The sequence below is a fragment of the Manis pentadactyla genome, chromosome 8 (genome assembly GCF_030020395.1).
Source record: "Manis pentadactyla isolate mManPen7 chromosome 8, mManPen7.hap1, whole genome shotgun sequence".
Taxonomy (NCBI): Eukaryota; Metazoa; Chordata; class Mammalia; order Pholidota; family Manidae; genus Manis; species Manis pentadactyla.
In genome coordinates, this window is record NC_080026.1 from 69,807,865 (window position 1) to 69,833,287 (window position 25,423).

The following is a 25,423-nucleotide window of genomic DNA, read 5'->3' on the forward strand; positions in this document are numbered from 1 at the left end:
ATACATCATGTCACTCCCTTCTGGCCGGTAAGGTTTCTGTTAAGAAGTCTGATAACTTGATGGTTTATCCTTTGTATGTGACCTTATTTCTCTCTCTGGCTGCTTTTAATAGTATGTCCTTATCCTTGATCTTTGCCATTTTAATTATTATGTCTTGGTGTGATAACCTCCTTGGGTCCCTTGTGTTTGGAGATCTGTGAACCTTCATGGCCTGAGAGACTATCTCCTTCCCAAGATTGGGGAATTTTTAAGCAATTACCTTCACAAAGACACTTACTATCCCCCTTTCTTTCTCTTCTGCTTATGGTTCCCCTATAATGTGAATATTGTTCCATTTGGATTGGTCACAGAGTTCTCTCAATATTCTTTCATTCTTAGAGATGGATTTATATATATGCTATAAGTATGTTGGAGATTTCAAAAGGTCCTTCAAGATATTGTTTGACCCATACTCTTGAAGATAATGCAGTTTAAAAGATCCCATTAAACTGTGGTTCACAATTAATAAAATGAATCACATTCATTCATTTAGATTTTAGAAATATGGTTTTTACATCATGAGGCACATAAAAGTAATACATAATTTAACTCGGTTTTGTGAAAGAAAGATGTTGTGAATAAAACATTATGCATGTACTTTTCTGGCATTAGATCTGCAGAATTGAAGCTAATGTCTATCACAGAGAAGAATTTTTCCAGCTTGGGGTAAATGTGCTAGAATATGACTAGCCAAATAGACAGCAATAAATGTGTATAGTGGCAATTAAGAGGTCAACATGAAGGTATAACAATTTAGAACAGTGAAGAACAAGTAATTACAGAAAACTACATCAATATTGCAAATATTATGAAGGATGGAAACTTGCTCAAGAGTTGGAAACACCTACTTGAAATGAAAGGGAATTTCAGAGTCTATGAGAGAAATTCAAAGACAGACCCAACTTAAAAATTTAGGGGCACAAGGCAGAGGTAAGTGGCAATCATTAGAATCTTCCCCAAGAGGACAAGTGCACAGGATTCTACTGTTCCTCCTAAACACCTGAACTCACTCATAACCTTAAACAGGCTGAATTCCCTGTACTTTCAGATTACCTCTTATTTAAATGCTGAGGTCATAGTGGACCTTCTAAAGGAAAATCAAGCTAACCCAAAAACCAAAGCAGCAGTTCATCAAAAACTCAATGTTAATTTCTTCTTGGGTTCATACAAGACAGAAATACAAAAAGGACACAGTATAACTTTGAGGGAGAGAAAGAAAGAATGTAGCAGATCATGGCCACAATGAAAATGTCAGGATAAGGCCAACATGAGAAAAGAGACATTAAAAGCCAACTGAAAGGTTTTTGAAATCAGATACACAAAAGTACAAGCAGTTAAACCCTATTTTGTTTTTTAAACACACAAAAATAATCTGAATCTAGGAAACAGATAAATCACAAGTGATAATCTCCTTTATCAACATATTTAACCACCTATCTTGCCTGAGGATTTCAGCCCTGGGCAAGCTCACTATGGATTAGGTGAGACAGAAAAATGACAACAGAACATTCTTGGGGTAAAAGGATTCATACCTGGTTTATTCTCAGGGCAGCAAGTTGAGCATTAGAATCACCTCTGCATCCAGCAGTCTCCAGGTCTGTAATCCACCTCCATCTCTGCCTCTGCCCAGACTGGGCAGAGCTCTTTAAATAGTAACTCAGTTAATAATAGCTTATTGTCTACAGGTATGGAAGTAGTAGCCTAGCAGTAGGCCAATTATATCATCACATAGTTGAGGGGCAGGTGAAGATTGTGGCCATAGGAACTTCCATTTTCCCCATCCCACTAAATGTCTTATATAGTTTGATTCATAATCATTCAATATTCAAATACAACCACAAAATAAAATCTCTTTATCTCACTACTAATTTTATTATGCTCCAGGGGCTTCCCATTGCATCAAATAAAATCCAAACTCCTTAACCCATCTGCAATACCCTCCATGATTGCCTGCCAGCCTTTCCAGCACCTGTTTTTAACATTTTTCTCCAAACACTTGGCTGTGCCCTTTATGTTCTCATCTGAGTTGATGCACTTGCTTTCCTCTCTGCTTGAAGGGCTCAGGGCATGTATTTTTACCCCACTCATTATCATCACTTAAGTATCAGCTCAAAAGTGGCCACATCTTCCCCTACAATCTGAAAATGGTCATCACACAACACCCTGATCCCCTCTGCTGTAGCACCTTTTTTTTTTTTTCCATAGAAAATACTGGCTTGCCAGTGGGTTTCAGCCCTGGGCAAGTTCACTATGGATTCAGTGAGACCAAATAATGACAATGGAATATTCCTGGGATAAAAGGGTTTATTACCTGGCTTTATTCTCCCAGTGATAGGTCGACACCAGGACCACGTCTTCATCCAGCAGTCTGCAGGTCTGTAATCCCGATTCCTCAGAGCCCCTGGGCAGAGCTCTTTATATAGAGTGACTCAGTCAATAATAGCTTATTGCCTACAGGTGTGGAAGCATTAGCCTAGCAGCAGGCCAGTTACATCATCAAGTAGTTTGGGGTCAGGTGAGGATCCTGGTCATAGCAACTTCCATTCTCCCCAGGATACCAACATCTAAAATTTACAGCATGACTGGTTGGTTCTTTGCTCACCTGTTGACTGTTTAACTTTGATCTCCTGAAGATAATCTCAACTAGAATGGTGGGTTTCTCTCTTCTGTTAACACTGTTGTGGTTTTAGTGTCTGGAACAGACTTTGGCCCCAGGAAACACCCAACATAATTAATAAGTGAATAAATAGACTATATTTCTGAATAGCATCTATTTCAAGGTATTTAATAACACTTCCCAGGAAAAAATAAGATAACCCAAAATATGTGAAGTATAAACTATGTGAATCTAAGAGAATGAATGTCTTTAAAAACATAAAAAGACTAAATAATATCCACAGTATTCTCCTCTTAAATTTGATACAGTAAATATGATAGAAACACCAAAGCTCCATCTTTACAGCATCAGCTCATGCTAGTTGGTGGGGAGCAACAGTAAATCATCAGTACTACTTACATGCCTCCAATCAGTTAGTTAATTAGTAGTTGTGGTGTTATACAACACTATCCCATCTTATTTTATGTGCTTATCATCACCTCATGTACTTATAAGAACAGGACAAAGGTAACAGATAAGAGGCAAAGGAGTTGTAATAGCTTTAAAGGGGTTTTCTTGATTGTGTCTTGCCAATGGGTTTCAACCCCCGCCAAGTTCACTATGGATTCAATGGGACCACAGAAATGACAGTAGAACACTCTTTGGGTGAAAGGGTTATACCCAACTTTATTTCCATGGTGGCAGGTCAATCACTAGAATCCCATCCACTCAGAGCAAGTCTGCATGCAGCAAGCCAGTCTCTGCCTCTGGGCCTCTCTGGCCCTGCAGCTATCTCAGTCTCTGTCCTCAGAACTGCCACCACTCCAGTCTCGTCTCTGCTCTCCTGCAGCCTTGCAGCCATGCCACCGTGTTGCCCAGAGCACTGGGTGGAGCTCTTTATATAGGGTCAATAATGATGTATTGCCCACATGTGTGTAGTGAGTGAGCCAACCAGGGCCAGGTGAGAATGCTGGCCATAGGAACCTTCACTTTATCCATACTATTTCACACAATAGTCATAAAAGCAGCCACAATTTATTGAGCCAAATACTCTACAAAGTCTTCTATATTTCTTTTAATTTTTACAACAGCTCAGAGAAATAGCATTGTAGTCCCTGAATTTAAGAGAATAAAGTTGAAGTTCAAAGAATTAGCTACCCAAATTACACAGCCAGTAGGTAGTAAAGGTGGGCTTTAAGCATCACTTATCTGCCTTGCACATATTAATAAACCAGTTTCTCCATGTTGAAGGTCTTCTATGAATAGATAGCCTCAAGAATGCTGTTTTTCTTGGTTTCCTGAGATAATACCCCCTCATATGAATACTTATGTCTCAAATTCCAAGAAATCGCCCCTAAGACTGCATCATCACCACAAACCAGTATACTTCCTCTGATGCAGACATTACTTTCTCAAGTCAGAATGGTAAAGGCTTGTCTTTATTCCTGTTCAATATCATTCTCAGAGGTAACATTTGGCTTTTATCTTGGAGTGAAGAGGGGAAAATTGGCTAAAATATACTGCAAAGCAAGGGGGATACAGATGCTTTCATGCACTCAACCCAAGGTCATGGTAGACACTACTTACTAACCATGACATTATTTCCTATTGAACCCAGCCAGATCTTGGCCTCAGTATCCTTATAATCTCTGTAAGAAGCTACCATCAATCAGCCAATTTCTCAGAAGGAATGAAGCCAATCTGCTCTACTTTTTGGATGGGGAAATGAAAGTTAACTAGGCTTTGAAGAATGGGTTAGATTATGCTGTGTGGTAATGAAGGAAAGGATATATCAAATGAAATGGATATTACAGAGCAAAGCACAGAATCAGGAAAACAAGGGGGTGTGTTTAGAAAAACATGAATTTTCTATCATAAATGTTGGGTGTGGAATGGTGAGAGGAAAGAGTGGACAGCCCAGGTCCTAAATGCCCTGTTAATATATTCAAAATGTGCTTCTGATCAAGACAGGGGCCACTTCATATATTTTTTTTAAAAGGAGATGAAGGTAGAACCTGACAGCAGGATGAAGTTGGGGGAAGCAGAGATTAAGGAAAAGAGACAGTATGAAACAGTTAAATGACAATGATTAGACTCAGGTGAATGACAATATGATTATGCACTTGACACCTGACCCCAACCTTGGCAGTAATGATAAGGAAACAGATTATGAAGCCCATATTGTTAGGACATGAGAGGTGATTGGTCATAAGAAAGGGGAAGAGCACTAAGCTGTAGAGTTATAGCTAACAATTTTTAAGCAATTGCCAAAAACTGACGTCTTGCCAATGGGTTTCAGCCCCAGACAAGTTCACTATGGATTCAATGTGACCAAAGAAAACTGACAGCAGAATGCTCTTTGAGGTGAAAGGGTTATACTCAACTTTATTTCCAGGTGGCAGGTCAGTCACTAGAATCCCATTCACTCAGAGTGAGTCTGTATGCAGCAAGTCAGTCTCTGCTTCTGGGCCCCTCTGTCCGCACAGCTGTCCTCCTCTGGGCCTCTCTGCACAGTCGTCCCACACAGCCATCCTCTGGGCCTCTGTCCTTGGCGCTGCCACCACTCCAGCCTCTGCTCTGCTCTCCTGAAGCCTTGCAGCCCTGCCACCGTGTCGTGCCCAGAGCACTGGGCGGAGCTCTTTTTATAGAGTCAACAGCCATTTAGTGCCCACAGGTGTGCAGTGAGCTAGTAAACCAGGGCCAGGTGAGAATCCTGGTCACAGGAACTCTCATTTTATCCACACTAGTATAAGCACATAACATGTATTTAATCATTTAGTTTTCACAAACATTATATACACTTTAATTACCCCACTTTACAAAATACGGATCTGAAACATGGACATCAGGTAAATTCTCCAGGATTCAAGCATTAATTATGTGATTGAGAGAGGACTGAAGCCTAATTCACTCTGGCTGTAGACTCACCCACTCAACCAATTCCGTGGGCCAGCCGCATCAGCATCACATGGGACCTTGTTAGAAATGCAATTCTCAGTCCCCACCCCAGAGCCACTGAGAAGCTCCAGGAGTGGGGCTCAAGCAGTATGTGCTTTCACACAAGTGGTTTCCATCTCACTACAGTTTGAGAAACACTATGCTACATCACTACCTGTATTTTTTTTTCTCTTCTTCTCCCCACCCCCAACTTTATTGAAATATAAATGACATACAACATTGTGTAAGTTTAAGGTATAAAATGCATCATCTGATACATTTGTATATTGCAGAACAATTACCACCCCAGAACACTATACATATTTTACAGCTGATTGGAGCTGAGATAAAATACCTAGATGATGAAGAGGCTGCACAGACCTTAAACACTGACAGTAGAAAGTGTTCTCAGAAGAGATAATGAGCCTGTGGATGCTAAGTCTCACCCTTGGGACACCAGGGGGAATTTCCAGTTACAGACAATCAGCAAGTAGTGAGTGAGACATGAAAGGCGAGACCTTGCGAGAGCATGAGACTAGCAGTAGCTAGGTTCTGCATCCCCCTGGCACGTTAGCTGAGATCTGGGAAGTGGATGGACTCCCCAAAGCCTTTGCCCGAAAAGGTCCAAGGGCAGAACATTAGGGTTGTTTGCACTTATGGGAACAGAATCAAAACACTACCCAGAACCGGGAAGATGGAGTCATTAGGAAAAATCAATTGTCACCATGCAAGCGGAGACTCTGCCAGGCCCTAGATAATCATCTCTGATGAGAGGCTAAAGTAAAACTGAAAAATTAAGGGAGAAGAGAATTTCTAGAAAGAGCTGATCAAACAGTGACCAGCACCCGAGGAAAAGTACGGAAGGATTACTAACTTGTAAAGGTATTCATTGGATTTTTAGAGACAGTAGTCTCAGCACAATGTAGAGGGAGGGAATGTTTTAAAGGTGTGTCATGAAAGAGCATTGAAAGAAATAGTAGTGGCAAATATAGACAGTGTTTTTGACAAGTTTAGCAAGGAAAGGAAAGCATCAATAGGGGGGATGGTGACAGCAGGGCAAAGGAAGATGGGCTAAATCTGCAAACAAAAAAGAACAGTTTTGGCTAGCACATGACACCTTTTCTCCAAAATTTGCATTTTATAAGTAGAACACTTCTTACCTTTTTCTCATTGCATTCAGCCCATCTGCTATTAAATTTTAAAACAGATTCTCAGGAGACAAGTGTCCCTTCAACTATTTTTTTTTTTTTGAATAGCTGTCTTCAGGCGGATGTGCTGTTCCCCAGGACTACAGTGAGAGAATACATCTGTGTCCAGAGAGAATGAAAATCATCCCACACAGCCCTTACTGTGCAGAACTGAGCCATAGGTCTCCATTAGGTTACAAATTTAATGACCTTATCCAGCACAGAACTAATTAAATTAAACTAACACATCAGTGATAAAGATTGAAATGCTGGGTAAATCATGGTTTATTTCTGAATTGACAAGCACCAATAATAGTCATTCCGTCTGTGGGTTTTCTCAGCTATGAAGAATGTGTCTGCAGATGCGCTGAGGCAGCCACCAGGGCAAGAGAAGAAGCAAGGAGGTTGCCTGCATGGGGTGCTTACCTTGCAGGGAGCCCCAGGCTGCCCACAACCTCCAGGGTGTGTCCCAGCCAGGCTCTTGTTCTCTGAAAACTCCCTTTGCTGTAGTTCTAGTCCTGGAGTGGGTCTCACCAAGTCACAAACTTTGCACAGCACAGGACACAGTTGTGTGTGTGTGTGTGTGTGTGTGTGTGTGTGTGTGTGTGTGTGTGTGTCTTGATGGCCAGTCTGCAGAAACTGTGTCACTGAATAAAATAAATTAGAATTCTAGAAAGGAGTTAAGTATCTGAGGTCCCCAGCAGCAGCCAACCTGTTTGTTAAACCAAAGGTGGGACAGAATCAGAGACCTCGTGCATTGCTCTTAGTCAGTTATTCCTGAGAAACATCTAGAAAACTTTTGAAAATTACTGATGCTGGGACTCCAGAGACTTTGACTGAATTGTTCTGGGATAGAATCTAGATATTTATTATTGATGTTCTAGGTTTGAGAATCAATCCCCTAGACTCTAGAACAGGAGCATCATGAGTAAGTACATTCCTAAGATCAAATCAGGATCCCGAGCATAGCGGAAATATAGGGATCCCATCCCTGCAATCAGGGTCTCATCATAACTGCCTTTATGGATGTTGGAAAATAGACACCCACCTACCCAATGCTTCATTCTCTCTCAAGGGCACAGCATTGCTGTGCTTAGCTTCTGTGTCCTCACAGCCTATACAGCCAAAGATCTGAGGTTACCAGGCTCTCAGCACAACTCCCTTTCTTGCTTGCATCACCCAGCTGGGACCCTCTCCTCGGCCCCCGTTGGGGAAAACTGTACTGAATCTTGGGTTCTCCCAAGTGATCCTATTTCCTCTGGGTGATTGGGATATACTAGATCAGTCTTTCAAAGGAAGATACCTCCACTGTCAGAAGAGCAACAGCTCTCAGTCCTGACCATGATAATATTTTTAGGCTGGCCATCCACAGTCCTCAGCACTACTCAAATGTGGTCAAATGTAGGTCAAATGGGAGCCCAAGGCCAGCCCACTGAACTCTGAATGCTCTAGGCCCCGTATGACTCAAGGAGCTCCACATTTCCACATGTTTCTGGTAAGATGATCAGTGCCCTCCCCATCCTCCAACACTCTCTGTCTCAGGTCTAAGGACTAAGGACCATTACCCAATAGGGTTATAATTAGAACATATAATCCCCTTCCTGAAGTCAGACCACCACAGCTAAGACAGCAATAGACCCAATCCCACTAGAACCTATATGGTTTTCTTCAACCCTGGCAGGGAGCCCAAATGCCCCAGGTGAACTCTGTTCCTCAGGGTTCACAAACATACACTGTTCTGAACACCCCGTAATGGGGCTCAAGCTCCTACATCTTCTAGGTTCCCCAAGCCCTCTGGCACTCTGAACATGCTCTTCCCTTCCTGAAATTCTGGACATCAATTGACCCCTGGGACTTTCTCTGAAGCTCTACCATGTGACGGACTGTTTCCCATTCCTCTCATCCGCCACATACTACCTGTCTTAGAGTCTCAGTAGGAACACTGCACACTCCTTACGGCCATTGTCAGGGGACTTCTCTCTTATCATACCACCCTAAAACTAAAATATTTACTGCCAATTAGCTCCTCCTGTTTCTGTTATTTATTCTCTTCTGATGGCCTCCTCTGCTTCACTGATGATGCTGGTCCCTGATATGGATTGTGTTAGGAAGGCTGCCGTCACTGTTGGTGACAGCAGTATGCAATGTGGGTCATCCAGCTGCCACCATGGTTTCTCAGGCTGCCGACCAACTTCTCTTTCATTTTCATGTCTTGTATTTACGTCAGTTGTTCTTGCCTCCGACCTCATCATTACCAATAACTGTATCTCTTCCAAAGCCACATTACAGACATTACAGTCTAGTTACTACCCTGAAACTCAAGCTCTCTTACTCTTGTTTCTACACTGCTACTTTATTGGTTCCTTGAACTCTTTAGACCTAAAAAAAATCGACCATCACATCTCCATTGTCCACAGTCTTCCTTATGCTCTCACTCTCCTTCATAGCTGGTTTAGGTTTCATAGTCCATCATTATGATACCTTGCATGAATCCACTTCCATATCCTTACCCCATCTCCTTCCATTGTCAAAACTTCCACATTGGTTTTAAACAAATCTCTGTCAATCACTTCTGTACATGTACCCTAGTATTAAGCACGATGTGGATTAAAATAGACAACTATGCTGAAGAGTCTTACTGTACATTTATAGCCAGATAACTCAAGTAGGTTCTTAGCACACATAGCACTTTGCTGGTTAAGCTCCTCTCCCACTTTCAAGGAAGGCTGTTGCACATCCTTTCCTCTCTTCTCACATCTCCAACTCCCTTCATTCTCAATTAATTTGCTGAGACAATTTTCTAAACCTCTCACTACCAACCCAACTAACTTAACTTCATCTGTAATGCCAGTCTCTATTTCTCCCTGATCCAGTGGAAATCTAATGTAAATTTTTTGGCAAGACTTGTCCGTACTTGCTGGCTTCCCTCCCTCCCTCCTCTCCTGTACCCATTCCAACCACTCTGGATGTCACCCTTGTCAAGTGTCCAAAGAGCAGTTCTCAGCTCTCACTTTCCTGCCCCCTACCAAGTAGCATTTGTCATGACTGATCACCCCTTTTATTCTTGAAACATTGTCCCCTGTTGGCCATCAGGACATCATCATTTCCTGATCTCTCATGGCTCAGTGGCTGTCCCTTCACTGTCACCACTGCGGGATCATCTTCTTCTGACTTCCAAAGCTGGCACACCGAAGACCAGTCCCTTCTTCCTCTGCTTTTCTCCATTATACACACACTCCCTTGATGAGCTCAGCCAGTCCCCTGGCTTTAAAAAACATTTCTACACTGAGACTCTCAATTTTTTATCTCTAGCCCCCACTTCTCCCTGAGTACCAGACTTACATACACAATTCACACATGACATTCATTCCCTTTTGGCTGCCCAGTAGCCATCTAAAGCCATCAATCACACCTGGGAAAATGATCCACCCAGTTGCAAAAAACACCTCAAAATCAACTTTGGCCCCTTTACTCTTTTAATCTTTACATACAAACCATCAGTATCTACTATCAATTATTAACTTCAACCAAATTTCTAATACAAACACTACTCTGAAAACAACATTAATTACTATAGTTGGGCTACCTTTGACTCAGGAGACCCTTTCATGTTACCTGTATCTGGCTTATGGATAATGTCAATCTTTAAATTCCTTATTGGAATAGATGGACCACATGTCTTCTCTTGAGGGAGGGAAGGTAAAATTATACACCCTAGCTAGTTAAGGAAGAAATTTCTACAATATTAGGTGAAGAGGTAAAGCCTGGAAAACAGTATGAGTGTGTGTGTGTGTGTGTGTGTGTGTGTGTGTGTGTGTGTATGAGTATGTGTATGTAGTGTAAGAAGGAAAGATTATAGGTTATACTTGAGTAGTCAGACTAAAATGCTTTGCCAAATGTTATTTTGAACATTTTTATGATATCAGTTCAGCAAAATTAATGCTTTTAAATGCTAGGAGCATAACTGAGAGAGAAAACCATTAGCTAAAGGCTATAATCTTAGCACACTGGAAGAAAATGATTTGGAGAATAAAAATGTTCAACACAGAACTTAAAATAAAAGGTTTTAAGATGCACAGAAGTTTATTCAGAGTGCACAGACTTTGTGGATTCATAGACAAAATCTCAAACTGGACTTTCTTTTCCTGCAAATCCCTTAAGCAATTCAAGCCTCAGTGTCACTGTCACTTTGTGATCATCTCTAAGCTGTATGCCCATTTTTTCTTTCTAATTTTTCTTCTCTTAGCCATCCCTGTCTTTTCCTTCCCAACACCTCCCACTGATTTACACCCACCTCCTGTTACTGCTATTGCAAAAGTTTCTTAGTTGTTTTGATAAATCCCCACTTATCCTTCTAGAAACCACCTTATGCACTTCAATGAGACAAATCTTGCTTTAGTGTCACTTTTATCAAAACACTCCTGACCCATGACTCATGATTCCAGGTTTCTTAAAAACAAATACAACTGCTTCAATTTGTCTTTTAGATATAAGCATTTAATTTCCACGACCACCTTCCTTTTACATAAAGTATATCCCTCTTTCCTTCCAAACTCATTTCCCACTACAAATAGTTCCTACATCCTGGTCCTAACTGAGAGGTCCAGTGGAAGTTCTAAAGGTGAGGCAGTGCCAAATAAGAAGCTCACAGAGGTCACACGTGGCTGACACGAGTGTTGCCTAACGTGTTCTCGAAGGCAACCCCGAGCTCTGAGAGCAGAGCTAAGGCTGCATGTTGGTAGCGACCACATTTCACAGTGAAGTCAGATGGAGTCAGCTCCTGCTCATAGGAGCTAAGAGGGGACAGTGAGAACAAAATGAGATTAGTTACATGTGAATAAACAAGAGCTAGAACTAGAACTCTCCAGGTACCAAATGTCAGAGAGAGTGTCCTCTTTTTGTCAGATGCAGGCCTTGTGGCTCTGATGGAGCTGAATACTTTTAGGACTCAGAACAAAGCAGAAACCCAGAGCAAATCAGTATCATCTCTCTTCTGTGACCCACTGGCCAGTCCTTGCCTATGATACAACTTATGCTGTACTTTACCTGTCTCATCAAGTAAATTCACCTTTACTTTGCTGACTCAAGCCCTCTCTGCTCACCTACTGCTCAGAATTCCATTCACACGTGTACACTATACAACATCATGCAGCACCTAAGCAGATTCTGTTTAAAACAGTCATTGCACATTTCCCCCATCTCTGCTGAGGTCATTTCTTTCAAGTCTACCATCTTTCTAATGCCATTTGGTGATATGGGAGAACTAAATAGGCTTGTTGCCACCAGTCACTACCCTTCTAATCCATCCACATTCTGCTTTCATTGTAATCTCGAAACCAGAAGTCTGATTCTGACATATTCCCACTGAAAATGCCACCGCTTAGAAGATAAACGCCAAAGCTCTTGGACGCCTATTAATTGTCTTCACCCAAAGTATCTTTGCGATCTTATTTCCCACCATCTATTTCAAGATATAACTATGCTGCCCACATGAGGTTTCTTGAATAGATGAAAGAAGTTAATGTCTCAGGCCTCTGCTCCATCCAGTGGCCATGTCACTTCTAAGAACTCCTTCACTATACTCAGAGAAATACTTGAATTCATCCTAACCCTATTCAACTAATGCTTTTGCTTGCATCTCCAGCCACTATCTGCACTGTAAATGTGCTAACTGTCCCATTACTTGTATCATCTACCAAAGCCAGGGTGATGGAAACAATTCCAAACTCAGTGATTGTTGAGGAGATTCACAGATAGGGTGAATTACTAAGCCCTCTGTCCCAGACAACAGGATTTAGAGTAGGAGGGTAGGCTAGATAAGTAGAATATGACTAAATAAGATACAAATCTGTTTGCTATAACCAAAAAGAAGAGAAAGGAGTTTATGAATCAACATGGAGTAGGCATCTTCTCAGTCTTGAGAACGTGTGGGTATCTGCAGTATAGAAAGAGAAAAAAATGGTAACAGGAAATGCTTGGGTTCGCCTGACTGAATTCAACAGTCAAGTCAGTGTTTGTAATCTCAGTCTCTTTAGCTATTCTGCTGTCATTTTCTGCTGATTTTTGTACTTACTCCTTTTTTTAAATGTTTGCCCATTATCATGGTTCAGAACCATGTCTATTTTCTAATTAATAAAGAAGAATGTAGGTCTTCAGTTTTCAGAGGGGTCCTCAATTTAAGGTTGGCACACATAGCACTTTACTGCTTAAGCTCCTCTCCCACTTTCAAGGAGGGCTGCTGCACATCCTTTCCTCTCTTCACACATCTCCAACTCCCTTCATTCTCAGTTAATTTGCTGAGACAATTTTCTGCTCAGCCTGGGCATCGGGTGCTCCTGGGTCTTCTGAGATTGAGTGACCCAGGAATTCTTTCTGTTCATGACTCTGCCTCAGTCGCTATCAATTTTTCCTAACATTAGACAGGTATTTTGGCAGCAAGAAGTACTGTGTATAACTCCAAGAACACATAAAGGCCCCGAAATGGACTGATTTTCAGTTTTATATGGAAAGTAAAATTAAGTGACAAAGAGAGTACCTGTTCCTGTTCTGCAAAATCCAACACTGGGATTTCTGTTCACTGGCAGATGATTTTTTTTAAATTAACCCATGGTGAAATAAAGTCCCCTTCCACCCAGGGCAGCTTTAATTCTGTAAGACCATCAAATACACCGGAGCTCTGGAATGATGCTTGTGAGATCATCAGGCCTAGCACCCAGCTTCCATCTGCCGTTCTACAGTCAGTTTCCTGGGGATACCATTTTCAAGCACAATCTTCATAATTCTCGTTTTCTAATACACAGCTGCTTTTGTTTCTACTTTCCCAAGTTCAAAGTAAAATTAAATATGTATTCTCAGGGTAGAAGACTGACAGTGCATGGGGTGAATATACCTGGCTTTAAATGTTAGATCTACTGCAAAGAAGCTACGTGGCTTGAGAATGGCCATTTCGAATGTTTCGTACCTCCAAGCTTCAATTTTCTTATCAAAAACATGAAGAACAGACCACCTGTCTCTCAGTTTGCACTAACTATGAGATGACACAATATATAAACATCCACGTAACACACAGCCCTATTGAAAGCAGGCATTCAATGGATCCTTTTCCTCTAATGTAACATGAGGAGAATTTCACATCATTCCTCAAAGCACTTCATCTCCAACAAGACCCTGCTGCACAGCCCTTTTGTAATGATTTTTACTTAGTCTGTGTAACAAAAGTCCATGTGATAGCTACGATAAGGATAGCTACTTAATTTGCGAATTCATATTTCCAATTCCTCACACACATCCTTAGCATATCACATGCCCAAATTCAATTTATAAGTCATATCTCTCTAAAGCTCTCACAGCAAAATAATGGACTCTCATATGAAAAATAAAATTATCAAATACAGAAATATTGAACCCCAATTATGAGTCACATAAAAACCAGAGAAGGCTTTAAAATGATAAGCCATAATTGAACATACCCATTATCTTCATCTTTTCCCTAGAAGCATTCCATTTTCCATCCATGACCAATATAATTGAGAATGTAAATAAATGAGGCTGGAATAATCTTACAGGGCCGCATTTTCCCCTGATACAGCCCCAAAAGCACACAGCTACACCTGAAAGACTACTAAAAAGCATACTGTTCAGAAGAGAAATGGTTCCTCAAGTTTGCCATCCCCTAAAAACTGTCTTTGGCACTAGCTGGGGAAGGGGGGAGATCCGGTCATTACTGAGGGGACACCTGTTTTTAGCCAGACTTACCCCAGCTGTAGAAACCAAGGAGAAAGGAGTTAATCCTTCATGTCAGGCCATGTAGTTAGCAGGTAAACAGGGTGCTGGAGTTTCAACCTGCATTTACCTAACTCCAAAATATTCATTCTATGTTAATACTGAGTTTTTCATAATGAGGTGCAGAAAACATGGTGATATGAATTTGTCAGACTGACTTCATAGGAAAAATGAGAATTCTTATTGACTTGTTTCTCAATTATAAAATCTGCTAACCGAACATACACTGTTTAAAAACATATCCCTTTATTCAATCAATTAACATGCATTGAAGGATTTTATGAAAGTTATTATGGCCCATTGAGACATTAATGCAGTATGGACTTTGCAGCTGAATTCTTGAAAAAAGAAAAGACCTTTTTTCTCCATTCTCCCCTCTCTCCAGCTCCCTTCCATTTTCCTCTCACTACGATCCTCATCTGCCAGAGAGGTAGGCAATTTCCTTGAATCAGTCTCTCAAACAGTACTTTCTGGCACCCAACGTGCTTTAAAAATCAGAAATTTTCACATACCATCCAGAGTTCTAGTTCCTTTGGAGAATTTAAGACTGTCTTCCAACTGGGCCCACTGCTGGAGCTCAATTCCATGTTACAGAACAAGAGGAAATGGCATGAGAAGTGGTACAGGTTATAAACCACATCAACTAAGCATTGTCAACTGAGAGGAATGGCAATTCCACGGACCACAACCTCTGATTTATCTGCCCATCGTTTGTAGAAGGTCATTTCCTAGAGAGTAGAAAAACATGCCTCTCCTTGGAGATAGAGACATAATGTCCCCTGCTTCTCTTTCTCCATAAGAATTCAGCTATTGATCCTACTGCTATTTTCGACCCTTCCTCGGGTTCCAAAGACATTCTCTTACTTGACCATACACATTCCTTGTGGATCCAGAAAATAACCTTATTTGGCAAAGTCAGATACAGGGGAAGCTGCTCTTCCCCAGTTCACAATGCTACCCAGAGGAGTATTAGAGAAAGAAATCAGAACTTTATTCTCATAGTCATCCCCCGAAAAGAGAAGGAGGAGAATGACAGCAAGACTGAGAGAAACCAAGACTTAAAAAGAGGCAGAGCAGAAAAGGGCCCCAGGACTTGAAGGGAGAGGAATACCTAAGAATACTCAGAGATACTTGAGAATGTTTGGCGTGACTCCTCAGGGAGAAGGCAAGTCATGGAGGCCATCCTGACACTGTGGAGCAGTTTAGATTGCATAAAACATTTAAAGTAACATTAATCTCACAAAACCTTCCTGAAATCATGGTATGATGGGAAGGGCAGCTCAGAGACCTTCAGTGACCACTTCACACTGAGATGCAAACCTCAGCTCACCACCCACAATATATTGGATAAGGATTTTAAAAGCTTCAGGTTTATCAACAAAAAAACAATGATTTGAGGAAAAGAAAGCAGATGCATTTGAATATTAAGACTACAGCCAAGTATGTGTGATTAAGATGATGATGATGATGATGATGCAGCATAGTATTTCTTAAAAGATTTTTTAAAGTTTTAGATACACAGAAAAATTGAAAAAGTAGTACAGAGGGTTCCCTCATACTCCATATGTAGCTTCCTCTATTACTTACTCCATAAGACATCATACATTATTATAATACATTAGTCATAATCAATGATACATTACTATTAATACCAGCAATATTGATACATTACTATTAACTGAAGTCCATAGTTCATTCAGCTTTCCTTAGTTTTGACCCAATGTCCTGTTTCTGTTCCAGGATCCCCTCCTGGATACACATTAGGTTAGCTGTCATGCCTCCCTAGGCTCCATTTGGCTGTGGCCACTTTCAGATGTCCCTTGTCTTTGGTGATTTGACAGTTTTAAGGAGTACTGATCAGGTGTTTTATTGTATGTCCTACTGTTGGTATTTGTCTATTTTTCTCATTAGACTGGGCTGATGGGTTTGTGCCATCTCACTACATCCCATCATGGGTGCATAATATCAGTATAATGATGCCGGTGATGTTGACATTTCTTTGTTAAGTTTTCCTATGGTAAATTTATTCTTTTTCCTACTGTAAGTTTGCCCCCTTCCCACACAGACTCTTTGAAAGGAAGTCACATGTGCAGCCCACCTCTAAGGAGTGAGGAGTTGGGCTCCCCACTTTGACCATGGATTATCTACATAAATTACTGGGGATTCTTCTGCACAGAAGATGTGTTTCTCCCACCCCATTTATATATGTATTCAATCAGTTATTTATATCAATATAATCACAGTGATATTTATTTTATACTTTGGGTTATAATCCAAATCTGTATATTTATTTTACTGCACAAATATTTCCAGCTTTGGCAACTGGGTTTTTTTGTTGTTGTTATTATTTTATTTTGTTTTTAGCAGTCCCTTGCCTTCTGGCACTACAGGTGCTCCAGGTTCACCTTGTTTATGCTCTGCCTCAGCTTTAGAATCTGTCATTTCTCCAAGGAGCCCTGGTTACTTTTTGGAGAATGGTATCAGTAACTGAGTTCTGGATACTTAGTCTGCTTGCATTACAGAGGTCATCAGCTATGCTGACCACATAGCATTTTAGAATTGCCAAAGTGTGTTTTCCACCCATAGTTACATCCAAACCTCATGGCAGCCCTCTCTGGAGTACTTGTGTCACAGGAAATTAAGTTTCTGAGAGGTTGAAGAACCAGGTTCAAGGCCTCCAAGCTAGTTTACAGTCGAATGAATTGATTGTTTATCAAACAGATGACATATTTCAAGCACTGCACAAGACCTGGATTATAGCAGTGAGTGAGCAAATCTGGAACCTTCCTATCCCAATATTACTATATAATTCTGACATACAATATAAGGATATAAGTGCATAAATAAATATTTACTCTAACAACAATTGGTCCTTTAAAGGGAAAGTACATGATACTGAAACTCCAAGAGTAAATGAAAATAGCACGGGCCCACAGCGTAGAGGAAAGGAGGGAGGTCCATGCTGCATCGAGATTGTGATGTTTAAGCTGAGATCTTGAAGACAGATAGTTAGATAATGAATGGGGGATAGTTTCCAAAGAGAGAAAAGTGTATCATGTGTAAAGTGTCCTAAATTGGAAAGAAGCTCAGCACATTCACAAACCTAAAATGAGATCACGAAGGTCTAGAGGGGAATCAATAAAGGTAAATTCCTATATATAAGAGTGGAAAGATTTAGACTAAGCAAAGATCATGCAAGACTTGTAGGCTAAGTAAGATAAGAACTTAAAAAATTTTGCTTAGGAGCAATTGAACATCACAAAAATATTTTAAAAAGGGGAATGAAATGATAAAATACATGATCTAAATATGTTATTTTGACTTCTATGTGAAGAATGAATAGGAAAGGAGGCAAAACTGAATGCAGGGAGACCAAATAGCAAAGTATTTTGGCATTCAAATAAGATGGTGGTGACTCAATTTGGAGTGTTTGAAGTGAGAAAGAGAAGAAATAGGATTAGAGAGTTATGTGATAGGGTAAATGGTGAGAGAGTTGATGGGTTGAAAAATGTAGTAAAATGGGTGGGCAGTGCTGGGAGTTCAGTTAAAGATTATAACCCGATATATATATATCATAAACAATACCAGCAGTCTCCCCAATTGTGTGATTATCTCCAACCTGTTGTTTGTCATCATGGAGAAAGTTGATCCAGAATTCATCTAGAATTGAGGGTGGGCTTGGAGTGGGAAGACAGAATTAACACTGGAATGATAGCATCAAAGCAGGAGAGAGAGAAAAGCGACACTTATAAGAAGCTAAGTGCCAGGGGAAATGCAGAGTTTGGTGGGATGAAAGGACATTGGAGGTATTTGAACTAGTCAGCTTGTGAGAGAGAGAGAGGTTCCAGACTGATGAATGCAGCATTTTAACACATGGCATGAGATGCAATGTACTTGTTGGTGATGGCCAGTTCCAAGGTGTGGTGCTGAAACGGTAGCTCAGATGAACAGATAAAATGAAAGGATTGAGAAAGATCAGAATGTTGGATAAAGGGGCTTTGTGGAAGCTGAAGTCCCTTATGCTCATTACAATGGCTGCAGTAGAGAGGAAGGTTTTGAGCCGGGTTCTAGTCTTTAGTGAATGAGTGGGAGCATCTAGGAACTGGTTGTTGAGAGAAATCAGGAGAAAGAAAGTCACACAGCCAGTTATGAATTTCATAGACAAATCTTTGGGAGGAATTTTCGATTCCTCACCTTGGACAGTCAGCTATTCTATCCCACCTCACTTTGGAAAGAGAGAGAAGTGAATCCAAGTTCTCCTTGTATCACATACCAGGAATATCATCCCAGACATGTCATGTAAATTTTATGAACCTCAGTGTCCTCACTTGTTATATGGAGCTAAAAATACCATTTTGCACAGAGGTTTTGATGAGCATCACACAGAAGTATGCATGAAAAATACCTAGTTCAGAACTGAACTCTTCGACTGCCCCTAATTTCTCATTTATAAATGGGATTAATAGTACTGATTTCATATAAATTTTATAAAGATGAAGTGAGTCAATATGAGTTCTGAGAATGGCGTTTCACATGGTGCAGGTTACATAAACACTGGCTAGTTTGTATTACTAACAGAAGCACAAAGGAAGATAATTGTGTACAACTGACCCATGTGTGTGGTGACATCATTTCTCTTCCCTTATTGATTTATTTAACTTCCCACAAGAAGGAGTCATGGTTTTCTCTTCTAATCCATTAATGGGGAAATAGGGCCTTGACAGTCTGTATTTCCGTTTGGCCCTCAGCCAGCTGAGGCCACAGGAGGCCCCAGTCAGCCCCAGTTTCTCAGTCCTGCTCCTTTGTGCACCGCACCACATGAGGCAGTGCATGTGGGGAGCCATCCAGGGAGAAGCTGAGAGCAGCACAGGGGAAGGAGGCAGGACCCACCCCACTGCCCCAGGGCTCAGGGGCCCCTGGGGGAGACGGTCCTCCTTGCCTCTGCCAGAGGAATGCCAGCCAGCCTGGAAAACCTTCCCTCTGAGGTGTGTGTGTGTGTTTTGTGTGTGGGGTGGGGGAGGGTACTGTCAGAAAGCACCCAAGCCACAGTCACTGGAGGTAACTGGCCTTTTATTTAGTGTCAGAGCTGCTCTGATGTGCCTCGTTAATCCTGGTAGCCACATGGTGCTTTTTAATGAAGATCCTAATAGACTCAATTCTTAATGTAAACACAGGCACCTTTGCAAATCTCTAAGTCCCACACTGATCAATTTCTACAGTGAAAAAAAACAAAGTCTCCTCTGCTGGGTGGTGAGGAGCAGTGCCAGGATCTGCCCCCTTTTGCTCCTCATGCTACAGTAGGTGGCAAGACTATGGTCATGAGTGAGGAGCCACACAAGGTGGGCAAGGGTTCTGAGTCGAAGCCCTACCTTTCTATGTGGAAATCTCCACTTGACCGTTCCCCCGGGGGGAGGAGGCGGCAGCACTCAGGGGAAGGCCCTTCTGAGTCTGCAGGGCCTCAGCAGCTGCAAAGCAATCTGTTATTCTGCAGGAGGGTGGCCTGAAGAGCAGCCTGCTTAGGAACCATGATCCATGCTCACGCTCCATTTATGGAGAGTCAGGAGGAGGTGGCAGAGGACATACTTGGAATCATCCCCTTGAAGGGATAAACACCAAGGGAAGGAGCATCTCCATGGAGCAAATTCAAATGCTCGCAGGCCCGCTGGGTCACACAGACGTGGGAATGAGCCCGCTTTAAGTGGAAGGTCTGGGGTAGACTGGACAGTCCTTCTCCCAGTGGCAGCCACTGCATTCTGCTCCAGGCTTTTGTTGCAGCCTCAGTATTCTGGGCCTCACTACATCTCAGCACAAGGCTACCAGTACTCTCAGATTAACACACAGAAAGCTAAGGAATATAATGACATTTCCCCATATCCCTAAATCTACCCCACGAAAATTTTTTAAAAAGACAAAAGGTGAGCAAAGAAAAACAACAACCTTAACAGTAATATGTTAATCCACAATTCTTGGGACATATTTTAATTGCCCCTCTTTTGTTAATATTTTTTTTCAACCCCCAAATTTGTATCTTGGGAGCTGTCTCTGTAATGTCACTGCGTGGGTCCCGGGGGTTGCTCAGCAGATGAGAACACAGCCCAGGACCTCTGGGGAAGACACATCAGCTGTCCTATTCTGGCAGGTCACCTGACAGCACCTTCCACAACCATCCTTGTGGATTCCTACCAGGCTCGAGGGCCTCATTCATTCCTACAGCAACCCTTTTTGTGGCGTAATTTCACTGTTCAAATAGTTACCGCACTGATCAAAGTGAATGCCTTGAAGGGTAAATTCATTTGAATTGACTTAAGCCAAATGCAAAACAAAAACAAAGTTGATTCTTAAAAGATCAAAAAATATTCTGCAAAAGCAGTATTTTGATAGCATCATCCAGTATACTTAGTAAACATAAGCAAGTCTCTCAACTTGAGGCACAATCAATGTTTTCTATACCATTTAGAGCAACTGTGGGTGTGTGTTTTTACGCCAGAAAATGTCTCCTTACAATTTTTTTTTCACTTCTGATAGTCAAATGGGACAGAGTGTGGGCCATTCATTAACTTTTTCTTTCTCATTAAGCAAATATTTACTATTTTCCTTTTCATTCAACAAATATTTGCTACTCTGAGCCAAGCACTGTACTTTTTAGTTTATTAACAATCTCTAAAACCCAACAAATGAGGAGAAAAAAGAGAGTCCCTAAGTCCCCTCCATTCATCAAAGTCAACAGTGGGCTATGCAAATGAATCTGCTCAGAAAACATAGCGGGATAGGAGGTGAGTACCCTGTCTGTTGAGGTCAACATGAATTTAATAGCCCTTCACTGAACATCGTCCTGCTGGGTGTAATGTCTGTGCTGGGGGCTGGAAGGCTGCACACAGGCAAAAGCTCTTCCCCAAGGATCTATGATCTAGTAGGAAAGACAACAGCATGTACATGAATAACGAACATCAGATAGAGAGATGTAGAGCCAAAAGAGGCCTAAAAATAAAGAGCTTTGCTTAAGGGCTTCAGAGAGGATAGACTTATTCTTGATCTAGAGGATTATAAAAGGCATCAAGGGACTAGTAGCCTTTGTTCGAAATCCTGTGAATGGCAGGTAGGATTTCAGACGTGGAGACAGAAGGAAAGCGTGATTCTAAAAAATAAGGAAAGCACAGTGGGGGAGACACCAGTTGACTATTATATTGAAAGTGGCAGAAGATAAGACTAGAGAGGGAAACTGGCACAACTGAGAGGGTCTTGAAAAATAGAACAAAGTTGATTAAAATTGTTAGACAATATAAGACATAAATATACAACGGCTTAGGGTCATTTGGCTGCTCTGTGCAGAAAGTACCAAAAGCAAGAGATCCAACTGCAGGAAGTCATTGAAAATAATGACATAATAACTAAAATTAAAAGAATAACAGTAATTGCAACCCTGAGACAGCACCTACCATGGGCCAGAAATTATTTTAAGCACTTCTGCACATAGTCACATACTGATCCTTCTCCCACACCCTATAGAGTAGATGTTATTATTATCCCCACTTTACCAATGAGAGAGCTAAACCTGACTTCACATGCACATTACTGTCACTCAGCTTGGAAGGGCAGAGATTGGTTCTGGACCAGGAGGGCAGGCATGAGATGCCCCTTCACCTCTGCACTCTGCTTCCTCACAGAGAAGCCAGCTCTGCCTGTTCACAAGAAATGGTCACAGCCTGCGACTGAGGAGCTGCAGTGGAGATGGAGGCAGAGCATTTACACTCAGGGAAGGAGGAGCAAATGAGGGAGACCCCAAAGCAGCTCTCAGAAAGGTAGCGGAGGTCACAAATGCCAAGGCATTAGGATCTCAACAAGAGCGGCAGTTCCGGAGAGAGCAAGGGTCCTATTGACCACATCAGCTCACCTTCACACTGGGCTTGGAGGCCTCGTTCATCCCTGTGGCAGATTAGCATCAGACAGATTAGATTCTAATCAAAGCATGATAGAATTCTGAGCGGCCTAGTGGATTTGGTTACCATGGGGTGACTGGTGTCTTTCAGGTTAGCAGTTTTAATGCAGGGGTAGAAGAGCAGTTTGCAAGGGTTAAGAGTGCGTGAGTAATAAGAACCACGAGAGAGGCTGCTGCTAACATGTTCATGTTTGAAGAAATCAAAAACCCAGTAATAACAGCCTTTGGAACACTGGCAGCTCAATAAATGGTAGCTTTGTTATTATTACTACTATTGCGATTACTATTGTTTTCCTGTCATTACTCAAGTGAAGCATCTTTGCAAGGAAAGTTGGCAGGGAGAAAAGCAGTGGTAAGTAGTAATAGAAAGGAAACAGACTACCTAAACTCAGTTCAAGTACTTTGATACACCTGAAAGGACAATCTTGGGTCTGTTCATTATAAATCATTATAAATCCCCAAACGTTCAGCTACATAAGGACTAGCATTTAGATTCTCGTCTCAATGTCCCAGGATCCATCTGAAGATTTAGTTCAGATACAATACGTTTCTGTATGTTCCCTTTTTAGAGTGACAAATCCCTAGACTCTGATGTTTTACTGGATGAAGTTGCATCAAATATTAGGTTTTGGTAGCTCGGGGATCGTGAAGCAACTTGGACACTAAAGTGAGAATGGATGGCACTTATTGGGTACAATACACATGGCAGTGCTAAAGCTGTTCACTGAAATGAGATGTGGAAGAGCAGACTTTCTGAGAGCAATGTCACCAACACTACTTCCCTCCCCTTCTGGAGGCAACAACAGATCATCCTTAGCTTCCTCTCAGTTCTCAGCACTGCAGCTGAATGGAAAGCAGCGTTATCATTTCTGACATTTTCCAGTCTATTATGGTTTACAACAGGTTTTCCTGGCTGTAATTTTAGTATATCTTATAACAGTTCCCCAAGGAAGGAAGGCAGGTGATGCAAACGGACACCAGCGATGAGAACAAAGCGGAAAGATGTAGCATCTTGCTCGAGATCATGCAGTTACTAGGTGGGGTTGGCATTCACATCGAGACCCTCTGACTCTACACCCTTTATTATTCTACAAAATCCTTATAAATAGCAATCCCCTTTCTTTCCAACAAAGGCAGAATGTGCCATTCCATGATTCACACTAGGGTGATTTTCCTTTCATTGTTTTTGTTTCTTCTGTAACTATGTTTGATCCCTTGAAAATACCAAACCCCTCTTTTGGTCAGACATCAGTTATTGAGATTTATGTTCAGTTTTTCATGCCAAAGCATTAGCATAGCCCAGCATTCATCAGTAGCCAGGGAAGCAGGAAGTATGCTGTTTGCCCTTGTTTTCTATCTCCAGGAAAAGTTTGCTTAGACTTTCCATTCCTCCTGTTTTCACTTTAATAAGCAGTTATCCAGCTAAATTATTCATCACAGAGTGCTTCTCAGAGAAAATAAATTCAGAAACATGTTGTAACACACTCAAGAAATGCATGTCAAAGCTTGAATGATTATGAAGACACACCAGTGGGCACATTAGAAGCTCTGCTGTGTGTGAGAGCAAAGTACATCTGGGAATGGGCAACATCACCATCATCAGACAAGGAAGATGGACACTGAGTCAAGTTCTTTCTTTTTAAAATAAACCAATTAGCACAGGAGCTGCCTTTCACATTACAACTGCAGACATCACATACTAAGTGGTGTCTGTCAAAACTGCAAGGATATGAAGTGGTCAAGCTAAAAAATTCTGGAGCACAAGGACTAGTTCTCAACCCTTTGTCACGCTTTCCTCACAAATAAATATCTGAGTGTTGAACCAAAAATGTGGGGGACGGCAACGCCAGGCTAATATTATGATCATTGGTATTTTCATGGTCTTCAAAATGTGAATCAGAATACAATCATATTCTAAGTTTCCAAGGGAGCAAGGCAAATCAGGGGATGCCGAAATAGCTGGTCAAAGGAGAAGCTTATTAATGACTTTCAATATTGTTCAGATTATCCTCATTCTTTATTTTCTCAAAATGAGATTCCCTGTGTGATTAAATTCATGCTCTGGTTCTTAAGTTAGAAAGTATCACCCAAATAACAGTTACCATTAATTGAATGTTTTTATTATGCCAGACACTTTACATATATTACTAGAGATTTTAAAAAGTATTGCAAGCTAAGTACCATGTTCTCCTTTTTATAGTTGCAGAAGCTAAACCTCAGAAAAACAGAATGATCCAACCCAGAGCATACAGATCCTAAATTGCAGATCCAAGATTTAACCCAAAATGTGGGATTTTTGCCTATGCATCTCCTCTTTTCACCACCCTACAAAACTACAGGCCCTTTATATCCTATACATAAAAACAGAGACCTATCAAAGTCAAATACATGGGAATTCAAAGTATGGAAGAATAATCAGAGGGCTGAAAAAATTTAGATTAAGTATGCATATTAAAAACAATCTACCCCACTGCTTTTATTTTTCCACTTAAGTGGTGGCATTCCATAACAAAGATGATGTTTCAACCTGGGCCTCGAGACTTCTAATCCAGGAGTTTACTTTACTCACTGTCCCATCTTTCTAAACTCTAGATCTCTCACAGTCTATACAGTTGATGCTATTGCTCCCTCATAAGTGCATTAAAGAATTTAATGGATAGATTAAGGTAATAATCTTCTTAAAAGGCTTTGAGATTATCAGAGCTTCAGATAAAAAAGACATAATTAGTTTCCCTGACAGTTTAACAGAATGAACGGTATTGTCAATGTCCAAGCCGTGAGAAAGTTTTATAGAACAAAAGAAAAAACTCACAATGGGGCCTTTCTATACTTTTATATAAAAAGCCTGTTGTTGATGGAAAGACCACTGGATTCTAAGTTTGCATCAGACCCTAGTTGGCAAGTATTTGCACACCTTCTTTCTTATCTATCAGTCTCATTCAGCAA

At 41.1% G+C, this 25,423-nt stretch overlaps 1 protein-coding gene and 1 pseudogene across 4 annotated transcripts in view; both read right to left on the minus strand.

Annotated features, from left to right (window-relative positions):
- Positions 1-13,704, minus strand: part of LOC130684514 (tigger transposable element-derived protein 1-like) — a 102,596-nt pseudogene extending 88,892 nt beyond the window's left edge.
- Positions 1-25,423, minus strand: part of NRG3 (neuregulin 3) — a 1,067,441-nt gene that overhangs the window by 687,988 nt on the left and 354,030 nt on the right. The gene's annotated exons all lie outside the window — the stretch shown is intronic.